At 49.8% G+C, this 24564-nt stretch overlaps 1 long non-coding RNA gene across 1 annotated transcript in view; it reads right to left on the minus strand.

Annotated features, from left to right (window-relative positions):
• Positions 1–3542: 3542 nt before the first annotated feature.
• Positions 3543–24564, minus strand: part of LOC135318582 (uncharacterized) — a 61363-nt gene continuing 40341 nt past the window's right edge. The window contains exon 5 of the long non-coding RNA XR_010376748.1: positions 3543–3644. This is a non-coding gene — a long non-coding RNA (uncharacterized LOC135318582). The remainder of the gene's footprint in view (positions 3645–24564) is intronic.

Raw genomic sequence — 24564 nt, forward strand, 5'->3', positions numbered from 1 at the left:
CCTGTTATTCTCATCAAAGAACTGCCTTTGGGAACTGCCGGGTCCACACCTGCAGTGAGCAGGCAGGTGCCTGGGAGTTTACACCCGCTCTGGCTCTCAGTGGTCCTTCATCAATGCCCGAGTGCAGAGTCTGAAAGCCCAGCTCCCTTGTCTCAGAAACACATAGATGTACTTCATGCCCTAGGACCAGGCTGAGGCTGGGATGCAGCCTGAAACTACACTTTGCCGGGCCCTCGTCGTCCTGCTCCCCCACTCCTTTCCACCTTCCTAAATGCATCCTTTGCGTGTGAATCCTCAGCTCTGGATCTGCCTCTCAGGAACCTGCCAAGACAGCCCCATCCCGGCTCCCATGAGAACGAGCAAGGTGGCCTCGATAGGCCACGTGGACCACGGTCTACAGGAAGAAAAGGGAGGGAAGAACCCCACACTTCTTTCCTCTTTTGGTTGCTTCCTGATTGCCACCAACACCACTGTCGGGGAGGAAAAAAGAGTGACTAATTTTTAGTTTACCTTTTCTTTAACATAACAAACTTTCGCTTTTTGAGGCTTAATTGGATCTACTGGACGTGACAAAAAGTGGGAGATGAAAGGGGCATATCCGGTGGGGGGGAACATTCCGAGTGAAAAATTTAAGATCACATCCATAATTAATGGCATCTGGCATACGTCCCCTGGACGCCTAATCATAGCATGGAATGTGCTAATTAGAGCAGTTTGGTGCAAATCAGTCATCACAGGTGTGAAGGAGCTGCCTCTGTTCTTTTCGGCACTGGCGGCTGCGGCACGGGGTCCTCTGGTTGCGAGGGACTTGAGCAAGTGATAGAGCCCGGTTCTGAAGTGTCCTATGGTGTGAAAGGAATTCCTCTTGTTGAGGAGGGGATCATGTATATGGTAGGTGTGTGTCATGACAGGACATGGCAGGACGGAGCTGGAGAGGCATTTAGGTGAGTTCTCTCCATCTCCTGTCTTTGGAGAAGACAAGAAAATGAAACAGGGCCAGAGCTGGGAGGAGGCGAGTGAGGACAGGAGGAAACTCTCCCAGCCCCTGCACCTACCCGACACCCGGTGGGATGGGCAAGATAAACTGCCACAGAGCCAGCTGTACCCGGGTAAGGTAAGGTACCGGGACGTCCACCCCAGGAGGCTGGAACCATGCACTCCACCCTCCCTGAGGTCTGACTTCTGATGGGACAGCTCACAGGGAGTCCCTATTAGAGATTGGAGGGAGGGAGGAAGAGATGGAACTCAGGTGACACATTTCCCACCTCCCTCCGCCCTCCCTGCTGGGGTCTGCCTGCCCCCTGGACCTGGGATTCCACTGCTTGTTGGGCAGTCCCCTACTCCAGCCTTCTCACCTCAGGGTCTCCTGCCCAGGGCCTCAGGGCCTGGGGCATCACATCTCCCGCCCTCATCAGTCACGAGGGCTACAAGAGCTCCCCCTCGTGGTCCCCTCTCTACCTGCACCTTTGTAAATACCCCTTTATTAAACTCTCCTCAAATGGTCCTAATTTGAGGGTGACATTTCTTAAGAGCTCTGTCAGGGCCCTGAAAAAAGAACGACTTCACAAGAGTGACATTCTTTTTAAGTGGAGCTCTCTCTCTTAAAAGCCAGCATTTTGGCAACTATTCTTTGGCAGTCTTTATAAAATGCATCCTTTATTTTCCTGCCATCTTAAAAAGAAGTAACCACACATGATTGAAAAGCTGCTTCTGATAACTCCGTGAATATCAACTGCTGTCCTAGGCTGGGCACTGCAGACTTTGGGGACTGTTCTGGACTGAATCGTGTGTCCCTCTCCCTGCCCCCGCAATTCATATATGGGAGCCCGCACTGCCCAATGTGACTGTGTTTGGAGACAGGGCCATTAAGGAGGTAATTATGGTTAATGATGTCATAAGACTGGGCCCCTAATTAGGTAGGACTGGTTTTTTTTTAAAGCAGAGGAAAAGACACCAGAGCCTTCTCTCACCTCATGGGGCCACAGGGGAAAGGTCATGTGAGGACACAGAGAGGAGATAAACCTGCAGCTCAAGAAGAAAGTCTTCCTGGAAGCCAACCCTGCTGGCCCCCTGATCTTGGACTTCTAGCTTCCAAGATTATGAGAAAATAAATGTCTGTTTAAGCCACCCAGTCTAGGTCTTTTATTTTGGCAGCCTACACACAGACTAATACAGAGACTCCAGAACGTAGCACTGCCCTTGCCCTGAGGGGTTCCAAATTTCAGTGCCTGCTCCGCTCTGGTTTTATAGTATTTTTGCCTTGGCTCTGTCAGCCAGTTACTATTCTTGGTGCCATATGGTTACTACCTTTAGCACAGCCATCTTGTCCTTGCTTAAATTTTCTTTGTTTACTAGTACAAACTGTCACGTGTGCTCTTCCTTGAATAGCACATGTATTTTAATGCAGAGATTTTATCACGAGGACATTTCAAATGCCCACCAGCCATTTTTCTCTTACTCTGGAATCTGGTTATATTCTTGAATAGCTGAGGTTGCCGAATCAGTGGCCAAAAATAAAACGTGGTATCACAGTAACTTCCTTTTTTCTTTTGTGAACTAGTTAGAACACAAAGAAACGTCAAGTCTTGAAAGACCGGGTCTTAGCTCACACCTGAGGATCCTCTGGCTTGAAATTATTAGAAACTTGGCATCTGGTCTCTGCTCCGTGCCCCCTAGTAGGAGAGGGAACTCTGGATTCATTTGGCCAAGTGGGTCCTGGTAACTCTGATTCGCTCTCAGGCCCTGGCATTAGCCATCCTTTGTCCGGGCCTGGATGGCTCTGCAGCCAGTCAACAGGGCCGACTTTATGCAGTGCTGCCCGCGGTAACTGTGTGTACGACTTCCCCCCAACCTCCTTGGCTTGTAACGCTCACTGGAGGAGACAGCTAATCCATAGCTGCTTCTCACCAGCCCCCCAGGTGTTGACGCAGGGCTCCAGAAGACTTTATAAGGAGTCATCAGGGGGATTCTTTCAGTTCAAATTGAATTGTGGGCCATTAAATCTCGTTAGTAAAAGACTGCGCCTCATATCATATGCCAATGCGCCTTCTGAATTTTTAACCAGCGCAGGAGAACCACCGTCTTTCCTAGAGTCATCTCAGCGGGTCCCAGGGATTTTTTTTTCCCCTCCAGCAGATCTGGTTAATTGTTATGGATTTTCCAGCAGGTAAAAAGCACCTGGAGTTTGGAAAGAGCAGGCTTTGTTTTCTTTTCAAAAGAAAACCAATTCAGGTGGTTCTGCCTAGAGACACAGGAAAGTGGGAAGGAAGGAGGGAAAAGGAGACAGGATGGGACCTGGGGTGCCTGCCTTCGGGGGCATCTCAGAGGAACCTGGATGTTGATCAGATGACACACATGTGCACCCACACACGTACAGGTGCAGCTCAACACACACAAACACTTGTCTACCGCAACAGGCACATCCACACACACACAGTTGGGTATGTGCACACACACCAGCTCCATTATTGTTAACTTACGACATTAGGTGAGTTATATAACTTCTCCCAACCTTGATGTCGTTCTCTGTAAACCTTGAAGTAATCCAGGTCATTGTGCAGAATAAGGCAGTCCATGGGTGAGAATTCTCAGGCATGTAATAACTGTTAAACGTCGAGCTCCCCACCTGCAATCCTTGGTGAGGTCTGCCAAGGAATCAGAGACGGGAGGAGATTTTATCCATGAGGACACCCAGGCCTCTATAAAAAGCACACTTTGTTCAAGGTCACCACATGAGTTAGGAACGGGTGGGACAAGCCCCCTGGTGTGCTTCTTCCTAGGCCTGTTTTCTATTACGCTGCCTCCATCAAGGAAAGGGAAGAGGCCTGGTTGGCCACACGCTCAACCTCAACAAGATGAACTGTTTTTATTAACAACTCACATTTGTGTTGCATTTTACTCCTTTCAAAGAGCGGAGGCTAATTAGAAATTGCAATCCTGAGAGAGGCTGCCCTGAGCCTCTTGCTGGCACCGCTACCCAGGGTGACAGGATGGGGAGCCAGAGAAGAAGCCTCATTAACCACGAAGATGTCACCTCCAGGTCTGACCTCCCCAGCCTGTCCACATGCCTTGAGAGGGCAGGGTCACCTGGGAAGGGCCTCAGGCTCCACTGCCCAGCAACACCACCAACTGTGGCCAAGGCAGCAGTGCCCCGCCAGGCTGGGAGCCAGAGCCTGGAGTCACAGCACAACATACAGTCAGGAGTGGAGGAGCCAAGGGCAGTGTCACAGGAGTCAGGGTCAGGACAGGAATTTGATTTAGTAAATACTGCCGACCACTCTACCCTGTGCAGGAACGGTGAATAACACACACAGGGTGTACAAGGCTGGAAATGCCCCTGACCTTGTGGGGCCCATGGTTTAGTAACATCTGAGCAGCCGCCACATGCCAGGTACTACTGTCAGGCTCTCCAGGAAATCGCTCATCTAATCTTCAGAACAGCTCTGTGCAGTAGGGCCTGTCCTTATCCCTGTTTTACAAATGAGGAAACTGAGGCAAAGACAGCTTAAGTCTCTGGCCCAAGGTCTAAGTGGCAGAAATGGGACCAGAATCTGTAATTGGGCAGGAACCTGAGGGGCCTTCCAGGGTCAGACCCCTCCCCTATATCCTCTGCTGTAGCTCCTCTCTGATAATAGTATCTCATTTTATTTCCTGAGTTTTTCTAATGCTAAAAACCACTACCAAAGGGAAGAAATGAACTACTTGATGCTCTGGGGGCCCCTCAGACCTTCTGGCACCTAGTGGTGGATAGTGTTGATCACCCTGTTCCCTCACATCAACCCATCAGAGAATTGTGCACGAGCTGATCACATACCCTGTGACCCACCCCCACCTTACATGGCCCTTAAATAAGCTTCCTCAGGAAGAGGAGTGGGGAAGTGGGGCGGGGCGGGGCGGGGCAGGGCAGGGCAGGGCAGGGCAAGGCAGGACAAGGCAGGGCAGGGCAAGGCAAGGCAGGGCTGGGAAGGGAAGGGAAGGGAAGGGAAGGCAAGGCAAGGCAAGGCAAGGCAGGCAGTGCAGAAGTGCATTGAAGATCAGATTGCCAGCTGATCCTGCTTAATCCTGCTAGGAGCTCTGGAAGCCAGCGCAGAACGTGCACCTTGGACTTATGCACCCCAGCTGTGAGGGAGCTGGGGCATTCATACATCTACTTTGGTCAATCACGGGTTAAGCTACTCCTGGGCTGTTTATTGCCCAGGTCTTCTAGCCTTCTGTGAATGGGCAGAAAAGGCTCCCAAGACCAAGGGAAGCCCTCAGTCAAAAGTATAAAAGCATGTGCAGGTATCTGGAAATAGAGTGGCTTGCACCAGAGGGGATACGGGAGGGGGGCACTGCCAGTGTTCAGTATGGCCACTCAACCTTCTAGATGGCAGAAGAGGACATGAATCCTCTCCTCTAGCTCAGAAATCGAAGCGGGTAGACCCAGAGGGGTGAGCAATTAAAGATCTGAAATGCCCGGAACACAGGGTGATGTCCCCACTTCCCCTCGTCTCAACTTACAGATCAGCCCCTACAGCCTCATTCCACACACTTCCCCAAGTCCTAACACAAAACACACACTCTCAGGCCCGAACATGGGTAACAGCCTCAAGGATGAGACAAAGACCTCACCCCATCCAATATCTTCAGCTGTCCCACCCCTGCCCTGCCCTATCCTTGGCCTTGAGGCACAAGGACACCAGTGAGTTGAGTCCTGTGAGTATCTTTCATCCTCCCACCCTGGCTGAGGAGCTCCCACAAGGCAAGGTATGCAGGAAGGAGAAGTTAGGGACTGGATGTCCCACCTGCAAAGGGCCACTTGCCCCCAGTGTTGTGAACCCTGATGGACTAGGGACAGCAGCCCAGCTCAGGGAGTGGAGAGCCAGAGGCGATGAATATATACACCCTCGCTTGCTGGGAATTGGTGTAACTGGGTTGTTCTGTTGGCTAAGTATTGGAGAATGCTAGTGGAACATAAAGAAAAGTCAATAGACATATGTAAAAGGAAATCATTACATTTAAAATTATGTCACCCCGCAGGCCTGGGGAAAATTTCGATATCAAGGAGAGAAGTGGGCCCTGCTGTGCCGGGAACTGTATGGTCCTGCAAGCCAGACCGTCCTTCCTCGTCTGCACCCAGCAGTGATAGGTCAGGCACCACCCAGGGTGACACTGTCACTGGGATGAGGACAAGGAACCAGTAATGTTCACAGTGACTCCTGCCCAGGGAAGGGTCAGAGTTATTCTTGATCTGCTGGAATTTGTTTTCTTAATTCCAAGCACTCTGGGCAACATGGAGATTCAAAAGTCTTGTGGCATCATGAAGATAAGTTTCCCCAACTGAAGGTTGGAAATACTGGACACCCAGAATCGTTGTAAGGAATAAAGTCTATGAAATACCCAAATCACAGCATGATGCCTGACGCTGGGTATTATCTTAACCATCATTGTCTGAGCCGTTTCTTGTCTGTCTCCTATCTGGGAGGTGGGCTCCATTAGAGAAGAGGGGTGCAGTAGATTTCCTTCCACCCAGGCCACAGGGCTTGGTAGACTGTGGTTGCCAGTAAGCAGTGAATGAATGAATGAATGGATGGATGAATTGTGACAATTCTGATACACAGTAACCTCGAGCTTCATTACTTAAGATTTTAACCTCAAATTAGGTAAATTTTCTTTTGTAACACCCATCCCAATCCTATTTACTATCATCATTTGCTTATTATCTGTCTCTTCTGTTAGAATCAAAGCTCCATGAGGGTGGGGTCATGTCTCCCTCTTCACTGTGTATGCCCAGTGCTGAGCACTGCCCCGAAGCTGATGGGAAGGGAGGAGGGGGAAGAAGGAAGAAGAGAGGGAGGGATGAATGAATATAAAAAGTGGAAGAGTGAGCTGCAAAACTGCCAGCATCAATGCTGAGGACCAGGGGCTTTTGCTGCCCTTGTGATGGGAAGGTGGGGTCCTTGGCTGAGACTAGGACTGGGGCGGAACAGATCTGCAGGCATGAGTCTGATCCGTTGCTGGGTCCTGCTTGGGCTCTGTGAACCTCCCCCCTGCTCCAGCCCCCAGGCTGGCAGGCTGTTCCAGCAACAACCTCTGTGCTTTCCCAGGGAAGAGAGTGGTGGTTCTGGGTCACTGATGCCTATTAATGAACCTGCCCTGTGGAGGGATTTCATTTCCTCCCTGCAAAGGTCACTCTCCTCCCCCGGCAAGTGGGGGGCAGACAGACCTAAAGGGACCAGGCAGCTTCTCAGGGGAGCCCTACTGCCCAGCTCCCTAGGACCTTTGCTTGGAAAAGGCACAGAATGTCCCTCTTTGTCTCTTGGTAAAAAGCTGTGGTTTCCACCTTGTAATTAGCATGACTCTGCTTGCAGCACAATGTTCCTTTTCATCACCAAAGGGTGAGCCTGCAGTGAGCATAATGTAACATGTTTTTCCTCACACACACACAGGAAGGAGGAGGACACAGAGAGAGCAGGGATGAGCAGGAGACAGGGAGGCAGCACGCTCGCCCGCCCAGGAAAAGAACAGCCATCTCCTGGAGCAGAAAGCAGACTGGAACACAGCCAGAAGGGGTGGCAGGGTAAGGGATGCAGACAGCTGCTGAGAAGTGGGAAGGGATAGGGAAGCTCCCAGCCCTGCCCTCAGGAGCCCCAGTCTGAGGGGAGAGACATAGCCCTTGACCTCAGAGGATCCCCAGACTAATGGCAGAAGGAAGGGAAGTAAACTCCATTAAGCTCCCACTTGTGCCAAGTGCATGCTCGATGCACTCACCACCTCACTTTACCCTGTGGTGTAAGCAGGGCTACATGTCACACAACAAGGGACAGCACTTGTGTGGGACACCATGAGGGTGATGCTCTGAAGGTGACTCTGGGTGTAAGCATGCCCTCCGCCAACTGACCGACAAGAGGATGGGAGACAGAGAGGCCAAGTCCAAGGACTCAGAGCTGCAAGCCCAGAACCAGGACTTGAACCTGGTCTCTGAATTCAGGTCACGTGCCCCTTGGGCAGTTCCTGGTGTGTGAGGGAAAGTGGGAGAGAGCAAGGCCTCCCTGTACATCCTATATCTCTGCTGACTTGCTGAGACAAAGGCTTGCAGGCTGGGGGAAGCTTCCTGGGAAGTGGAGTGTGAGGAGGAGGGAGGGAATAGGGGAAACGACACCAGGAGGAGAAAAGTCAAGGCAAGTTTGCACTGTCAGATTGGCCACCTGTATGGGCAACTGGTGCTCGACCCCACTGGTCATCTCAGGAGCCTTAGGGCACGTGTCTCAGAACTGTGTGTCAGGGCACTGAGAAGGAGGATGATTCTCAGTTGCCACTACCCCCTCTTGGCCAAGGGTGGCCGGCGCTTCCTGGCTGCAGGCACCTGAGGGCCAAGTAGGTACTCTGGGTGTAACAGGGAAGAACTAATCCAACTCTGTATTGGATCTGTTTCTTTTCCTTTAACCTGTGTAATCTATTGTTTTTGCTACAAGAATGTTGCCTCTAGCCTGAAATATACAAGACAGCCCATTCTCAAGACTCTGACCTTTTTCCTCTTCATATAGAGATTAAAAGTTGCAGAACAGAGGAAAACATTTGTCTTGCTGGTAGCTTACAGGAACTTTGTGACCTGACCTACTGGGGACAGCTGAAAAAAAATAAAGGATTCCTGCACCAAGAAGTTTGCAACAACCACTCACACCTCATCCCCTTTTAGTATGAAATAAGCCTGAATTCTACCTGGGGTAAGATGGTTCTCTGGGACACTAGTTCACCATCTTCTCGGTCTGCTGGCTTTCCAAATAAAGTCACTATTCCTTACCCCAGCAACTCGCTACTCAATTTATTGGCCTATCGTGCAGGGAGCAGTAGGAGCTTGGACTTGGTAACACCAGAAAACCCACACTGCAGCCTCGGAGAAGCCCTGGGCAGGAAGTGAGAGATGCAGGGCACAGGCAGAGGGGAGGGCTACAGGGCTGCACCTGTGAGAAGCTGGTCCAAGCCTGTCTGAGACCCTGAGCAATGACTGGATGAAGGAACAGAGCTGAGCAGATAGATGAAAGTGACGCACAAAGTGTCTGCTGACCTCCTGGGCTGGTCCAACTCCTGGGAAGCAGAGGCTGAGAAGGAGTTAGCAATGCAAGAGGCTCATTGGAAAGTACCACCTGAGAAGGAAAAGAGAAAGCAGACTGGGCAGGAGAGTCTGCTTTGGGATCTAGAGCAAGGATCCAGTCTTCTAGTCCCAAACAACAATCTGAGGTTCTGTGATGGGGACATATATCAGAGGCCTCTTGGCCCAAAACAGATGCAGTGGTAGAAATTCCTAGCCCAAAATTCTGCCATCCTTGGCCAGGAAGGATTCTGATTTGTAGCAGAGGGTGCTATATATACCCAATCTCTCTTCCCTCCATCTTCCTTAGTGAAAGGATCTGTAATTTTTTGCTGGCACGTGGACTCCTGGAATAAAGTCTATATTCCCATCCCATCTTGCAAGTAGGTGTGGCCATTTGACTGAATTTTAGCCAACTGGACATAAGCTAAATCAGTGTAGACAACTCTTTGGAAGTGTTCTTAAATGGAAGAGCACCCTTTTCTTCCTCATTTCCTCTACTTTGCTGGCTGGAATGCAGATGAGATGTCTGGAGCTCCAGCAGCCATACTGGATCGCACAATGGAACCTACATACTGAGGAAGGTGAAGGAATAAGAAGATGGGTCTTAGATGCCTACAGAGCTTCTGTACCAGCCCTGGCCTACTCTACTTCTCTAACTGATAATATGAAACACAAATGAACATCTATTTTGCTTACGTGACTCTTACTTGGGGTTTTCTGTAATTATTTGTGTATGTATCTATCTTCCTAGTGTGGGGACTCAGGGAGGGTAAGAACCTAACAAAACTTATCTTTGTGGCTCTTGCCCCCAGCGTGGAGGCTGTCATGGAGTAGGCATTTAGTGTTTGTTGAATGAATAAATGATACACTTTCATTCCCACCTGACCCCTGGAGAGCCTCCCTCTAGTCTCATCTTGAGAGGGCAGAATGGAAACCTAAGCTGGAGGCCCAGGGTCCAAGCACCCAGCTCGGGCCACACCCTGCACTGCTCAGTTCTACTACTCAGAAGGCCTAGGGGGAAGGAAAGAAACCATGACCATAGGCGGGGAGCCCTCCAGAGATACATGCAGTTCCCTATGCCAGGCATGCTTGTCCCCTCCCCACCCAGCCACCCCATTTTGCTTGCCTGGATTACTTCTCCCAGATTTCAACAGAAAAGACACTTCTTCCTGGAAACCGTTCTCGAAGCTTCTCCACCTGGTGAGCATTCCCTGAGTGACTTGGGCTCGCCCCATCTAGATGCACTTTCCACACTGGATTGTGACCTCCACAAAGTCAGGGACTGCATCCCCCTTTTTCCAGTGCAGGCAGGTTCTCAGGAAGGACTCACTGCACTGCCTCTAAGCCTCCCACACTAGCAGAGCTTGGAAGTCAGGGTGGCTTTGAAAGGCTCAGACAGCTCAGTGCCAGCCACAGATCCCAGCCCTGTGCCTCCAGCCCGTCCGCCAGTCCCTCAGCCGTCTTCTGCCCTCCCTCCCCTCACTCCCAGATCCCTCTGCAACGTCCTGGCAGGACTAGTGCTTCCTGCTCTCGGTGACCTGTGACCAAAGCCACTTGCAGCTAATTAGCACCGGGCTGTGTTTGACCCCTGCCCCTGGCTGGCACACTCCACCCCAGCTCATTCCCATTTAATGGGCTCAGCACCCACCTAGCAACTTCCATCCTCCCCCCCTTCACATGATTGAGCTTCCAGCCTGAGAGATTTTTTCCTTTTTTCTTTCTGGTTTGCTTCACTTTATAATTAACATTTTCTTCTGGCTGTTCTCTTCCCTCCTCCACTGACTGTATGTGTGATGCTGGCCTAAATCCCCTAGAGACAGGCTGAGGCAGTCGTAGGTCCTGGCACCATGGAACCTTCAGTTGGGGCTGACACACTGACGTGAAGGACAGGGCACAGGGATGCACAGAGGGAGGGACCCCAGAGAGCATTCAGTCCAAGGTCTACCCATTGTGTGGAGAAGACTGAGGCCCAAAGAGGGTGAGCAAGCTGTCCAAGATCACCCAGTAATCTCAAATATCTCAGGCTGGGCCCCTCTACCCACCAATGCAAAGTCCGAAACAGGGTCTCTGGATATGGGAATGAATAGAAGTAGGGGGCTGCAAAGAATGAAACAGGAAGAACAAGCCAATTCAAGCGTAACTTACCATCACACTGGGGCCTTCTAAATGCTTCCAAAATGTCTACTCAAGGTAGTAGCTATCCTTCAGTTCCTGTCCATCACTGGACAATGGCTGCCTCACGCCACAGTGAAATTGACATCCTTGCACTTTTCAAGGCTGCGCCTATGTCTGCATAGCTGGGCAGGTTCTAGGCAGCCACTGCTAAGGTGGAGAGAAAGGCGGAACAGAGCCTGCAGGGTACTGTCAGAAGTTGATTCCCACAACAATGGCTGTGATGAAAAGGTGGGCTGAGAGGCTGGGCACACAGTGGACCTGACAGAGCTGTGCAAGGGCAAGAGAGTGTAGCCAGCTGTCTCAGTCAGGAATGTGTTAGGCAGCGATGATCAGAAAACCCAACTTCAGTGTCTAAAAAAAAAAGAGAGGTTCATCTTCCTCCCATAATGAGAAATCCAGAGGTAGGTAGCTACTGGTACAAGTTCAAGGGATGTCAGCACCAAAGTCTTAGATGTTCTTAAGTCTTTCCTTTATGAGCCCAGGATGGCTGCTGCAGTTCCAGCCATCACATTTGCATTTCCAGTAGGAAGAAAGCAAAAGCGTGGTGGAGGGGAGAGGGGAAGCATCTTTATTAGGGCTCCCCATGACCCCTCAAGTATAAACCTACTGCAACTCATTGGCCACTTAGTTCCTTTGGGTGAAAGGGGGTCAGAATGAGGGCTGGGGCAGCCAACTCATGGCACTTGCCATACAGACATGGTCCCATTTTCCCTTTCTTTGTGAAGCAGCTGGTCTCTTCTGCTGACCCCACTACACACTTCCTTTGTTGCTTCTAACTCCTGCTGGCCCTGTGTGGCCCTGGTCTTTGGGACCATTTAGGCCGAATGTTAGATTTTTTCAATGAGACCAGACAGATAAGAAGAAATGGAAAATAACCAGGAGTTGCTCCCTCCATTTTTATCTCCCTTTGAAAGAAGAAGCCCTTGTTGCAGATGAAGAGAGCATGGTCTGATTTCCTCAAGAACTGAGCACTGGCCATCGTGAGAAGGATGTATTTTGATGTGTCTGTTTCCCTCTCCTGGCCAGTGGGTGATTTCACCCGGTGATGAGCCTAGAGGAGGGTGCTGAGGAGAGAAATGAAGTCTGGGTCCTCGCAGCTGCCCCTGTGTCTGCTCAGGGCACTGGGATGCTGGGCAGCGTGGGGTCCCTGCCATCCGCACACCTGGCCCAGCCGCCATCCATCCTGGGACTTTGGTTAAGCTCAAAGTCCCGAGTAGTTACTTAGGCTCCTTCCAATGTCCATGTGGGGCTGAATCGAGCTCCACTAAGGCAGGCGGGGCACTCACATTCTGGCCTCTCTGGACAGTTCAGCTGGGAGGTCTCTGTTTGGACTCTCCAAAACGCCAACCCTGAGACAAGAATTCAAGTGAAAATAAGGGAGCTGGGTGATAAGAAGAGGAAGGGAAGGAACCCATGGGTGGCAAATCTATCCTAGCTCCTGCTATAGGCAACTGACGCTGACCCACAGGAGTCCTCTGTGAGATGGAGGAATGCAGCTCAGAGCTACCCACCCGAGGGACAGGGAGCTGGGGTTTGTATACACCAGCTCCCTCAGTTACTGGCGAGGGCTGCTCCCAGGGCCTGTTAACCCCCCTAGCATTCTAGCTGCCATGTGAGCAGGCAGAACAGAATTCAGCTGCCAGAGAAAGTCCTCTAGCAAAGAAATGCAGGTATTGCTAACTGAGAGTTAATCTGGGAGTAGCTAAAACGGTCAAGGCTGGGGCACTGGGGGAGCACTGACAGCAACTCCTACTGGCAGGCAGACGTCCCAGCTGGATGGATCAGAGCAGTTCTCTCTGGGCACTACCAGTGTTTTGGCACAATGATTTTTCTTGGGTGGAACAATCGCTCTTTGCAGGATGTTGGCATCCGTGGTGCATCGCACCTCCTCGTCACTGTGACAACCAAAAAGCCCCCCACGCATGTATAAACATTCTCCCTCCATTCAATTAAGAACCACTGATCCAATCCAACCCTTTTGTTTTCCACATGAAGGCAAGTGACTCGTCTAGCAACATATAGCTAGGTCTGAGAGACTGAGCCAAACCTGGAGGCAGGTTTCCTGAGTCGATAACCTGCTTGTTCCAAAAAAGATTGGGAGGGTTTGGTACTTACTCGTTCACTCACACATTCATCAAAAGTTACTGAACTGTTCTCTGTGAGCTCTGGGCCCAGTGTCCCCTACAACCTGGCACTCTCCTGCTGGGACCCAGGCCCCTCCTGCTTATTCTGGCCTCCCTGCAGAGGGCAGTGTGCCCATGGCTGCTGGGCTCTATGTGAGGGGCCCGTGGCTGCAAGGCACGAGCTATCTCTGGATGGGAACTTCGCTCTTGCACAAGGCTTCCTTGATGCCCTTTCCTGCCACTGACAAGGGGCCCACAGCTGCAGTGATGGTAACAAGGCTCTAAGTCAGGAACATAAGGCTTCAGGGACACTGCCCGCAGCCCTCTCATTGCTGCCTGGGCACCATCCACCTGCTGGCTGCCCGCAGCACCTGCAGCCAGGCTCCTGGCCACTCTCCACCCTCCTGGCCCCTGGCTCCTCTGTGATTGGCGGCCCTGCTCAGGCCTGGCGCGGACTCCTGGCACCAGGCACCCTGTGAGTGCAGCACCAGCCTCAGGAATGATGGAGCATCCTTGGCTGCTACACCAAGAGGCCTGGTTACCTTGTCCGCCTCCATCCAGGATCTGCCTGGCCTGGCTCCCTGTGCTCTGCTAAGGGCTGGACCAGATGGTGAGTTACCAGGGCTGATTTACAGCTAAGTGTAAGGCTGAGGATGGGGCACTGGTGCCACTGTCTGATGGAGGGGCCTGCAGGGTAGTGATGGGGACACAGGGGGAGAAACAGGACATGCCCCAAAGAGAGAAAGCAGGACAAAGAGTGAAGGAGAAGCACAGGCCATGAGAGGAGAGAGAGGAGTGGGAGAACAGAGGCTGGGAGATGGGAAGGGAGGAGCAGCATAGCTGATGTGTCTGAGTACTTACCATATGCCAGGCGTGCATTTTCCCGTGGGCTTTGTTTTAGAGCAGTACTGTCCAATCTGGTAGCCACTAGCCCCAGGTGGCACTTTAAATTAAAATTGAAATTAACTATAATTGAAAATTCAGTTCCTTAGTCACACTAGCCACATGTCAAATGCTCCACAGTCACGTGTAACGAGTGACCGCTGCATCGTGGTGCGGATACAGAACGTTTCCACGAGGGCGTAAAGTTCCACTATACAGGCTGGCACAGGGAAGGCAGGTATTAAACAACAGCTGATACTTTCATGTTGCTGACAGACATCTATACCTCTATCCGTCTGTCCATCTGTCTATTATCTATATCTCATCTGTATCTATACAGATACAGACATTGTTCTAAGAACTCTACATATAATAATTCACTTATATCAATCCTAGATGGCAGGTATTTACCTCAGAGGTCAACAAACAATTTCTGTAAAGAACCAGAGTCAATATTTTAGGCTTCATGGGCCTTGCGGTCTCTGTCACAATGGCTCCACTCTGCTATCATAATATGGAAGCAGCTGTAAAGGTATGGCTGTGTTCCAATAAAACATTATTTATGGTCACTGAAATTTTAAATTTCATATAATCTTCACGAGTCACAAAATATTCTTTTGATTTTTTTTAATCATTTAAAGATATAAAACCATTCTTAACTTGTGGGTTGATTGAAAACAGATAGTGGGTTGGATTTGGCACCCCCATTTCACAGATGTGGAAACTGAGGCACAGAGACACCATCTAGGTTGTCTGAGGTCACACAGCTAGAAATGGTCGAGCTGAGATTTGCACCCAGGTAAGTTGGGCTCCAGAGCCTAGATTCTTAATGTCTTGACACATTAATGACAATGTCATTTCAGTAGTGATGAGTGCTAGGAAAAACTGTAAGTGTGATATGGCAGCAACTGGAGGTGGATGGGGAGAGTGGTCACCTGGATCTGATGAACAAGGAAGACTTCACTGAGAAGATGTCTTTTGACCTGAGACAAGAATGACAAGAGGGATCCAGTGTTGGGATGAGCTAAGATAGCATTCCAGGCGTGGAGGGGACAAGTGTGATGTGCTATAGCAGGACCATAGCCAGTGCGGCTGGAGCATGGAGAATGAGGGCAGACAGATGGGATGGCCACAAGGTTCATGAGCCACAATAAGGAAAATGCACCATCTTAAGTGTGATGGGTAATCATTCAGCATTTTAGCAGGAGAATGATTGATACGATTCACGTATAAAAGATAAAACCATCCTGGGTGTATAGGAGAAGAGACGGGTAGCTAGTTAGGAGGCAATTGCAATCACTCAAATGAACAATGAGTGGCTTGGAGTGGGGCAGGGGCTGTGGAGATGCAGTACAAGGAAAATTATGGGTTATGTTTTGAATTGGAGCCAACAGAATTTATTGTTCACGTAGATGTGAGAGGAGACAGGAAAACCTGGAAATGCCTCCTAGTTTGTGGGCGGCGGGGTGTTGAGTGATGGGTGGAAGGTTTTGCCATGTAGAGATTAGAAGGACAGAAGAGGAACAAGCCTGGGGTGGGGAAATCAGGACTTCTGCTTTGGGACATGCTCAGTTTGAGAAGACAGTGGACATCCGGATGTCAAGCAAATGATTCTGTACTGCCGTTTGGAGCCCAGTGGCGAAGTCAGGGAGAGAGACAGAAACCTGGGGCCAAAGAAGATATCAGCAACAAAGAATCATGGGTCCCGGAGCTGCGCTCAGCATAGGAAGGAGGTTCCAGTAGGGGAGAACAAAAAGCAGGGAGCAGAGGGAGGACTGTTTGAGGTCACAAAAGCCAGGAGAAGAGAGAGTTTAAAAGGTTTAAGAGAACTTAAGAATATGTCAAAGGATGCAGGATGGTCCAGCAACATGAGGACAGGTAATTAACAATGGGATTCAGCCACATGGAGGTCAACAGTGACTTGAAAAGAGCAGCTCCTGTACGTGGTAGAACTAGAAGTTCCCAAAGCATTACCTCATGGTTAAGCTGGGGGCAGAGCAAGGGTGAAGACAGCAGCGCCAGGGAGTCCCAGGATGGCTGAGGGCAGCGGGAAGTAGACACAGGCAGATCTTGTGATGCCCTGGGGGAGTGGCATTCTGGGACTTCCTGGAGTGAGCTTCAAGTGCCCAGAGTGGCCTGAGATGCTGGGAACCTTCCTGAAACTTCCACTGCCCCTTCCCTCATTTTCTCCACACCCACTCCCGGCCTGCAGCTGCATGGTGGGCTGCCAGGAACCAGGCACTGGTACGTACTGTTCTAGACCAGACCTTGTTTGTTGTCCCCATTCACCAGCGCCACCTCCAGAACTTTCTCACCTCCTGAAGGGGGAGGCAGGGGTCACATCTTGCTCTGTCTGCCAGGTGTTCCAGGCTGTGTGCTGCCCAGAGGCCAGGCCACAGTGGAGTTTGTGCATGCTGCAGGTCACTGCAACCACCGGGGGAGGAGCCAAAAGTCATCCCTTCTTCCTCCTGGAGGAGCCACTGACCACGTCACAAGGTCCAGGGCACGGGGTCACCAACGACCTCCCCTCCTTTTGAATACTGGAGAGCAGCAGGCCTAGTGCAGAGGTGGTCAGACTTGGTCTGTGAAGGGCCACACAGTAAATACTGTAGGTCTTGGTGGCCCTATGATCTCTGTCGCGACTACTTAACTCTCTTTGTGACTTGAAAGCAGCCACAGATGCAACATAAAACTTTATTTACCAAATCAGGCAGTGGCCTGCAGTCTGCCAGCCAGCCAGTAAGGGGACTGGGGCACGAGTGGAGAGCAGGGAGTGACTGAGTCAGATCAGGGGAGAACCCAGAGCAGAAGGACCATCCCCTAAATTCACCTGGACTCTGAAGTGCAGTGGGGAGGGAGAGACTCCTTCTTCCCTTGCAGCCAGCAAACTTGGGCCAGAAGCGGAAGGCAGGTCCAAGTCAAGGCAGTTAATTGGGAGACTGTCCATAGAACAGCTGTGCAGTCAGCTGCTCCCAGGCCTGGGCAGGCATGGAGAGTGGCTGCAGGCGTGATGTTTACCCCTGGCTAGAACCCAAAGGGTACTCTGTGCAAAAACAGAATGGTTTCCTAAAGACTGCTGGGGTGTGATGAGTGTCAGCCTCACACAACCACACCTTCATTTGTCAACATTCCATGCTGTGTACATTCACAGAGTTTACAGGAAGGCCTCCCATTCTGGGGACATCTGGTTCTCATTTTATCATTTTATACCCTCTGTATTGTTGGAAGTTTTTTTTTTACTACAAGCATGTATTACATTAAAAATCTTTTTAAGATGAGCTAAGACTAAGATAAAATCTAAATAATTATTAATGTGTAATATTTATGTGATATTTATACAATCTGAAGAGTTTTTATAAATAATCATAAAAGCAATGCTATAAAAATGGGCAAAGAATATGCACAGGCAATTTACAACAAACAAAAGGCCAGTATGTCAGGCAGAGCCTGTTTTACATCTCCAAAGACTGTATAGGAAGACACAGGTATATATATTTAAGGTCTGGAAAGTTAAATATCAAATTTACCCCAGAAGTTACCTCTGGTGAATATGCTGTCTGTGGGGAGGGGTCAAGGGGGTTCGGCTGAGGGGGTGGTCAGGAAAGACGTTTGTATTTTACTCCAAATATTGAAGCAGTACTTGACTCTGCTATAATGAGAATGTTTTCAAATGGTTCTTGTGGGGAAAAAATTCAATAAAATAAGAGAAAAAAAGGAGAGATGCACCAAACAGGAGTTTTTCTGTGGAATAAATAAGATCATGGATAAGAAGATGCGGTTGGCCCTTAATAGTCAGAACGGACTCTAAATTTAGACTATTTAGACATAAAAGATATACTAGACTATTGAATCCTGATGAGGTCCAGGTGCTATAGATGTATTATATTGATCTGACCAGATGACCCCACCCAGTAAATATTATCTACCCCATCTGCAGATAAAGAAAGTCAGGACACAGGTGGAACTACAACCAAAGTCCTCCATCCGTGCATTTACAGGTCAGTGAGATCACAGAGCAATGTAAAATGGATTTTCTCTTCCCCGAGAAAAGCAAAGAACCTCACGGAGACAATGCTGCCCTCGCCACCTTGGAGAGAGCCATGCAGCATCTGTTCATATGTTACTGGGGAGCAAAATGCTAGAAATTGGAAACCCTGCAACTCTGCCTGGCTGGAATGAGTCTGGGAGGGTAATCAATCCTCTTGATAAGGAGGAAGAGTGGGAGGTCCTGGCCACCCAGGGGAGCAAGTCAGCTCCCCGCTTTTCAGTGGGCACTCAGGAAAGACCCCAGAGGGTCATGGCAGTTTGTCACTAGGGACTGTCCTGCAGCTTCTGCCCATGGGATAACAGGGTGGGGGGTGGGGTCTGAGCAGGACTCCTCCCCAGAATCCGGGGCCGGCAGCCGTCAAGCTCCAGCTGCCGATGGATTTACAGGAGCAGCTAGCAGGGCATAAACCACACATAGATAGGTTGTTACTGGCTCCAGACTGGCTGTGCTGAATGCAGGGTTCAGCTTTTACAGCCAATTCCCTCTCCAGTTCCTGCTTCCTCATCTGCCTTCTCCACAGCTAGAGGCCAATGGATGTCTTAAATCCGCCACGCCCCATCACAAAGGAAGTCCCAGCTGGAACTGCTCTCCTGGTGGCCATGCCAACCCCAGTCCTGGGACCCCCTGGATCCTGTGCTGGGTGCCTGTCAGCCTCTCCCTCATTCAGCTCTCCTGGAGTTCCCCAATGCTTCCCCTTTCCCCCACCCAAGCCTCTAGTAACTAAGTGGCAGATAGCCAAAGATCCCCCACCACACCATCAATTCTGTTTACAACTCAATTATATAAGATTCCTGTGGCTGCAGACAGCTTGAGACTGCTCTCAACCTCGCTAGGACTCTAGGGGTGGGTGCTTTGGATTGAGTTTTCTGGATTCATCCACAAACTCACAGCCCCTGGATCGGGTTAGAGTCAGGACTCCACCTTGTGGTAATTCTTGGAACTTCACCTTTGGAAGAAAAGTGGATCCCGAGAGGCCCCTATCCTGCAGTTTAGGGTTAAGGAGATGGGTAGGGACTTAGAATGATGATCTTACTGATGACCACGACGGTGAAGATGAGCCAGTGAGTTTTGATCACTTGCCTCTTTCCACTTTCCGCTCACATCACCTCCTCACAGAGGCTCTCCCTGACCACCCTACTTTAACACTCACCCATCATTCTACCCCTCCACCCTGCTTTATTTTTTGCAGCACTTATCATCACTTAAAATATTCTTAGTTCATTTACTTGTTGATAGTGTAAGCTCCAGGAGGGCAGGAATTTTGTTTTGCTCACTGACTTATCCTCTGTAGCTGCCCAATAAATACGTGAGGAATGAAGGACTTAATAAATGACTCCCTTCCCTGCTCCTGTGCGCAGTAGTCCCCAAGCTGCTAGCACGTCCTGATACCCCTCTCCCACAGGCCTAGCCATGGCCCTGTGCAGGGAACGATTCCCATGCTGTACCCCTAGGCTCAGCCCAGCCGGCCTGTGCTGTTCTCAGCCTTCATGGTCAAGCCTCTGCCTCAGTTCTCACCTTTAGTGCCTGTATCCCCCCGTGTCATGCCCTGTGCCTGCGGCCCCGCCTAAGTCACAGGGGCTTGAACTTACTGCCCACCCACTGCACGCCTGGCCCGGGTGAGGGGTGTTATGCACACTGCTTCTAATCTTCACAGCGACCTGCTAGTGTTAATTACACCTCATTTTTCAGATGAGAAATGAGTTCAGAGAAATTAAGCTGTTTTGCACATGTGATTTCTGCCACCCCGGTAATTCCTAGAGACTGTTCCCCATGATGCTAACGGGCGAAACAAAGGAAAAATCACATGGCACAAATAGAGTTTCCAAGGTGAGAAATTTTAGAAAACACTGGGTTAAATATGGCAGGACTTCTTGTACCAGGACTTCTCAGAACCTTTCAAATACTCACGTGCATTGCAGCCCTGCAAGTGAGGAGGCGCATAAAAAGAACACAGTGTTTCCCAAACCTATTCAACTTTAGAACCATCTTTTCAAGGAGTGCCTCACCAGGACATGGCTTGGAATTCGATACCTGAAACCTGAAAAGCATCAAGACCTGTCTCTATCAGTCTCTATCATTCTGACCAGGGATGCCCACAGGGCCGGAAGAGCGGAGAGGACAGGAGTCAGGCTCCTCCAGTATGTATCTCCTATGAAGGGGGACTCATGTATCCCCATTTTCTAGATGGGGAAATGGCTCGGAGAGGTAATTTGCCCTATGCCACTTCAGATATTTGAAGCAGGTGGAGTGCGACTATACACCATGATGAGGAGGGTGAAAGTAATTCTGAGGGTCCTTTGGGAACCTGGAGGCAGTCACGGGCCTGCATGAAAGAAGCTGGGGACAGGGGGTGCGGCTGTGCCTGGCCCTGACGAACAAATTCCTATGACCACCACCCCCAAGCTTCGGTCCACGTTCTCTGCATGCTCCTGCAGTTTTAATTAAACGCTGCGTATGGTGTCTCATTAAGGAGAAAACAGTTGTTCTATTTCTAAGTAGCCTCAGGACTCCTCACTATTTTTACTGCTCAAATAACATTGCAGAGAATTTTACAGTGTTTGAACTTGGCACTGCCTCTGAGCCCAGCAAGATCTCTGGGCCAGGGCGGAGAGACCATTCTCTCTGCTCTAGGACACAATCCTCGCTGCACCAAGGATCTGCCTCAGACCCCTCCACCCCCAGGAGCATCCTTCTCATTACTGGAGGTTATTAAGGGAAGTTTGCCTCACTTTGGAGCTCCGATACACACCATTTGTCAGTTTGGTTCCCTGTTCTGTTCCTAGTGCTTTTCTGAGAAACAGCCTATTAACAATATTAACTTATCCTTAGATAGCACTTGCTGTGAGCCAGGCACTGTTCTAAGCTCTTTACCTACATTAACTCGCTGAAGACTCACAACAAACATAGCTATGAGTTAAGTACTATCAATATCCCTGTAATAGATGGGGAAACTGAAGCAAAGGGGGGCTAAGTTTCTTGTCCAAAATCGAAAACTACTAGTTGGTGAAGCCAGGACTCAAACGCAGGCAATCTGGCTGTAGAATTTCTACTTTTAACCACTATGTTATGCCATCTGCTAGTGAACTCCAGGTTTGTCCCTGCTCTTGTCAACTACCCCTCCTTCAGGGGCCATAATTGTGCAGCCAGATCCCACCCCAGTGATGACAACGTGGTGGGCCGCCTGTCTGGGTCTCCAGTCATCACCTGGATTGGCATCACCTCTGGCAGACTGTATTTTCCAAAGATGATGCAAAAGCACCTCTCCTTCCACGTGCTCTTCTAGACCCTCCCCCCTCCCCCTTGAACCAGGGAAAGTATGTGTGACTGCCTCAACCGAGTGTGGCTGAAGGCTTCAGAAGCTAGATAATGAAAATATGATACAAATCTGCCTTCTCTTCAAGGACTCAGCCACCATGTTGTGAGGAAGCCCACATGACTGTTGGAGAGACCCACATGGAGAGGAGCTGAGGCCTCGGCAAGCGCCTCGCTGACAGTCAGCACCAACCAGCCAGCCAGCCAGCCAGCCAGCCAGAAGGCCACTTTGAAAGCTATCCCCTAGCCCCTAGTTGAGCAACTCAGCTAATGCTATGGGCGCAGAGACAAGCTGCCCCAACCCAGCCCTGCCCAAATGGCTGAGTCCTAAACAAAATAAATGATTATTGTTGTGCTAAACCCCTAAATTTTGGGGTGGCTTGTTATATAGCAATAGACCACCAGGACACCTGCTGTGACCATCTTTTGAAGCATTTGTGACTCTGGGTGGCCCTCCCTGATGTAGCTTATTTTACTACTGGGTTCTATCTACCAGAGCAGACCTCCCCTTGCTCCTCTGTCCCCATCGTTCCTGTCCTGCCTAAGAGAAAGTGAAATGGCCAATGCTTTTCCATCTGCCCATCTCACTGCAGGGAACAGGGCACCACCAGGCTGGGTCCAGCTGCCACCTGTCCTCCCAGCAACTGAGATCTAGCTGAGAGCCAAGGAATGGATGTCAGTCCACCAGGTGAAAGCACACAGCAAATGGTGTGAATGCAGGGAGAGGTCAAGAATTGTGGCCAAATGACAGAATCTATCACAGCCAGGGTCAGGCATCTCTCTAGAAGAGGGCATGTCAGGTAGCTGGTTTATGGGCTATCATGGTGTCCCTCGCACTGGGGCACAGACAGAACTCTCCTCCCTCCTTACTCAATCCACCAGGTCTTTGGCTTCAGAGCCACTCTTACTGCACACCTGCTCCTGGTAACACAACATTAGAGTTTTCAGAGACCACCTAGGAAGGCAGCAGTCAAGCAGGGCTGATCTTCCTGGGGCCAATGAGTCCACTCCCCAATTCAGGCCTCTGAATGCTGCTGAAAATAAAATGTGGCTGGAGTTCATTTACTTAAAAACCAAACATTATTTCTTTCCTGCATTAAGTGAGGATGCCTTAAATAGATGACCTGGAGAGAATCTATCAAACCTTCCACTTGTCAATACCATGCCAAGGAAAGGAATATAAATCAGAAAGCAATTAAAAGAAGTTGTGCAGGGACACTGCAAAGTTCAAGGTCAGTGGCCAGGCCCTCCAATTGCCTCCACGTACCTGGAGCCCATGCCAGGGCTGGGGCACACCAGGTGTGTGCTTAACAAGTGACTGATGGCCTTGGCTTCACAAGCAAAGAGTCTGCTTGTGATGTTTTGGTACAAAGAAAATAGCCAAGTGGATGTAGCCTGAGAAAGATTAGGGGAGACCTTCAAAGGCCTTTGGTCAGAACCAAAGGTTCATATAGGGGGTATATTTGTCAGAATTATTATGGGAGCAAGTGACAAAAACCTAACTAACTCAAGGTCACTTAAAAAGAATGGGGGATTTATTTTCTTGGGTAACCAAATAACTTAGAAGGCTGGCAAAGAAGCTGGCCTCAGGAATGCCTGGAACCAGCAGCTGTCTCTTTTCCTTCCTCTCCTCTGCTTCCTAGCTCTTCTCTGCCTAAACTCTAACCTCACCCACCTTTTATCTTCACATTGTGGGTGGAGGATGGGGAGTTGTTGAGGAGCTGATCAATGCCCAGCTCTGAACTTGCCTCCATCTGGAAACTTTGTGACCAGAGAGGAAAGGGCTCTCTCTTCTGAGATCTTGTTAGAAAGTCCCAAGGAAGGGCTCTGATTGGCCAGACCTGTGTCATGGGATTGATCTAGGCCGATGGCTATAGCTGGATTTGGGGGTATGGGGCAAGAATGGGATCCATGATTAGTAGTCTTCACCAGAACCATGTGATTCACAGGAGCATCTCCAGATGACGAGGACACTATTCTGGCAAGAAAGAACCACACCTGTCCACCACAGAGGGCTAACCATTCCAGTACCAGGGACAGCTTTGAAGGCAAGGCCTCACCTATATGACTCACCTAGCTTTTGGGTGCTGAGCACAGGCATAAGTTTTAAGACTCTCTTTTCCTGAGGGGAGATTGGGTTAGTAAAATAAGAATTAGTGAAATAAGAGCCACAGTAAAGTGAAAACAAGTTTATTTAGAGAGATACACATTCCACAGGCAGAATGCGGTCTTCTCAGGTGAGAGCGGCCCTAGGGTGTGGGGGTGGTTAGTTTTTATGGGCTGGGTAATTTCATACCTAACAAGTGGGAGGAATATTCTAACTATTTTGAGGAAGGGAGGGGATTTTCAGGAATTGGGCCATCACCCACTTTTTGGCCTTTTATGGTCAGTCTCAGAACTGTCATGGTGCCCGTGGGAGTGCCATTCAGCAGCTAATGTATTACAATGGGCATTTAATGAGGCTCAAGGTCTACCGGAAGCTGAATCTTCTGCCATCTTGGGCCCAGTCCATTCTAACCAGTTTTTGTCCTATCCTGTTTTTCTCAACAGCTGTGTCATTCTTTTAACAGTTGTGCCCTGCCTCCTTCCCCCTTGTCTCAGTAGAACTTTCAGGGGATATTCAGATACTTAGCTGGGCAGATTTCTAGGCAAAGCATTGAAGGAGTGGTTTCATTCCTCTTGACAGCTTATAATAAAATGCAGAAGAAGAGAAATGAATTGAAGAAGTAGTTGTTAAGCTAAAAGGAAACAGAACTTGAAGATTTGGAAAATTCACAGCCTATATGTATTGCAAAAAATGAGAAATCTTGATTCAAGATAAACACTAAGGGTGTGACCGAACAACCACTCCTAAGGAGATCATGGGCACAACTCAGGGACTTACTCAGCTTTTCAGCAGGAGCCAGGAATAAAGAAGGGATTACAGTCATGCCTCAGTACCAGCACAGGGA

This window comes from Camelus dromedarius, chromosome 19 (genome assembly GCF_036321535.1).
Source record: "Camelus dromedarius isolate mCamDro1 chromosome 19, mCamDro1.pat, whole genome shotgun sequence".
Taxonomy (NCBI): domain Eukaryota; kingdom Metazoa; phylum Chordata; class Mammalia; order Artiodactyla; family Camelidae; genus Camelus; species Camelus dromedarius.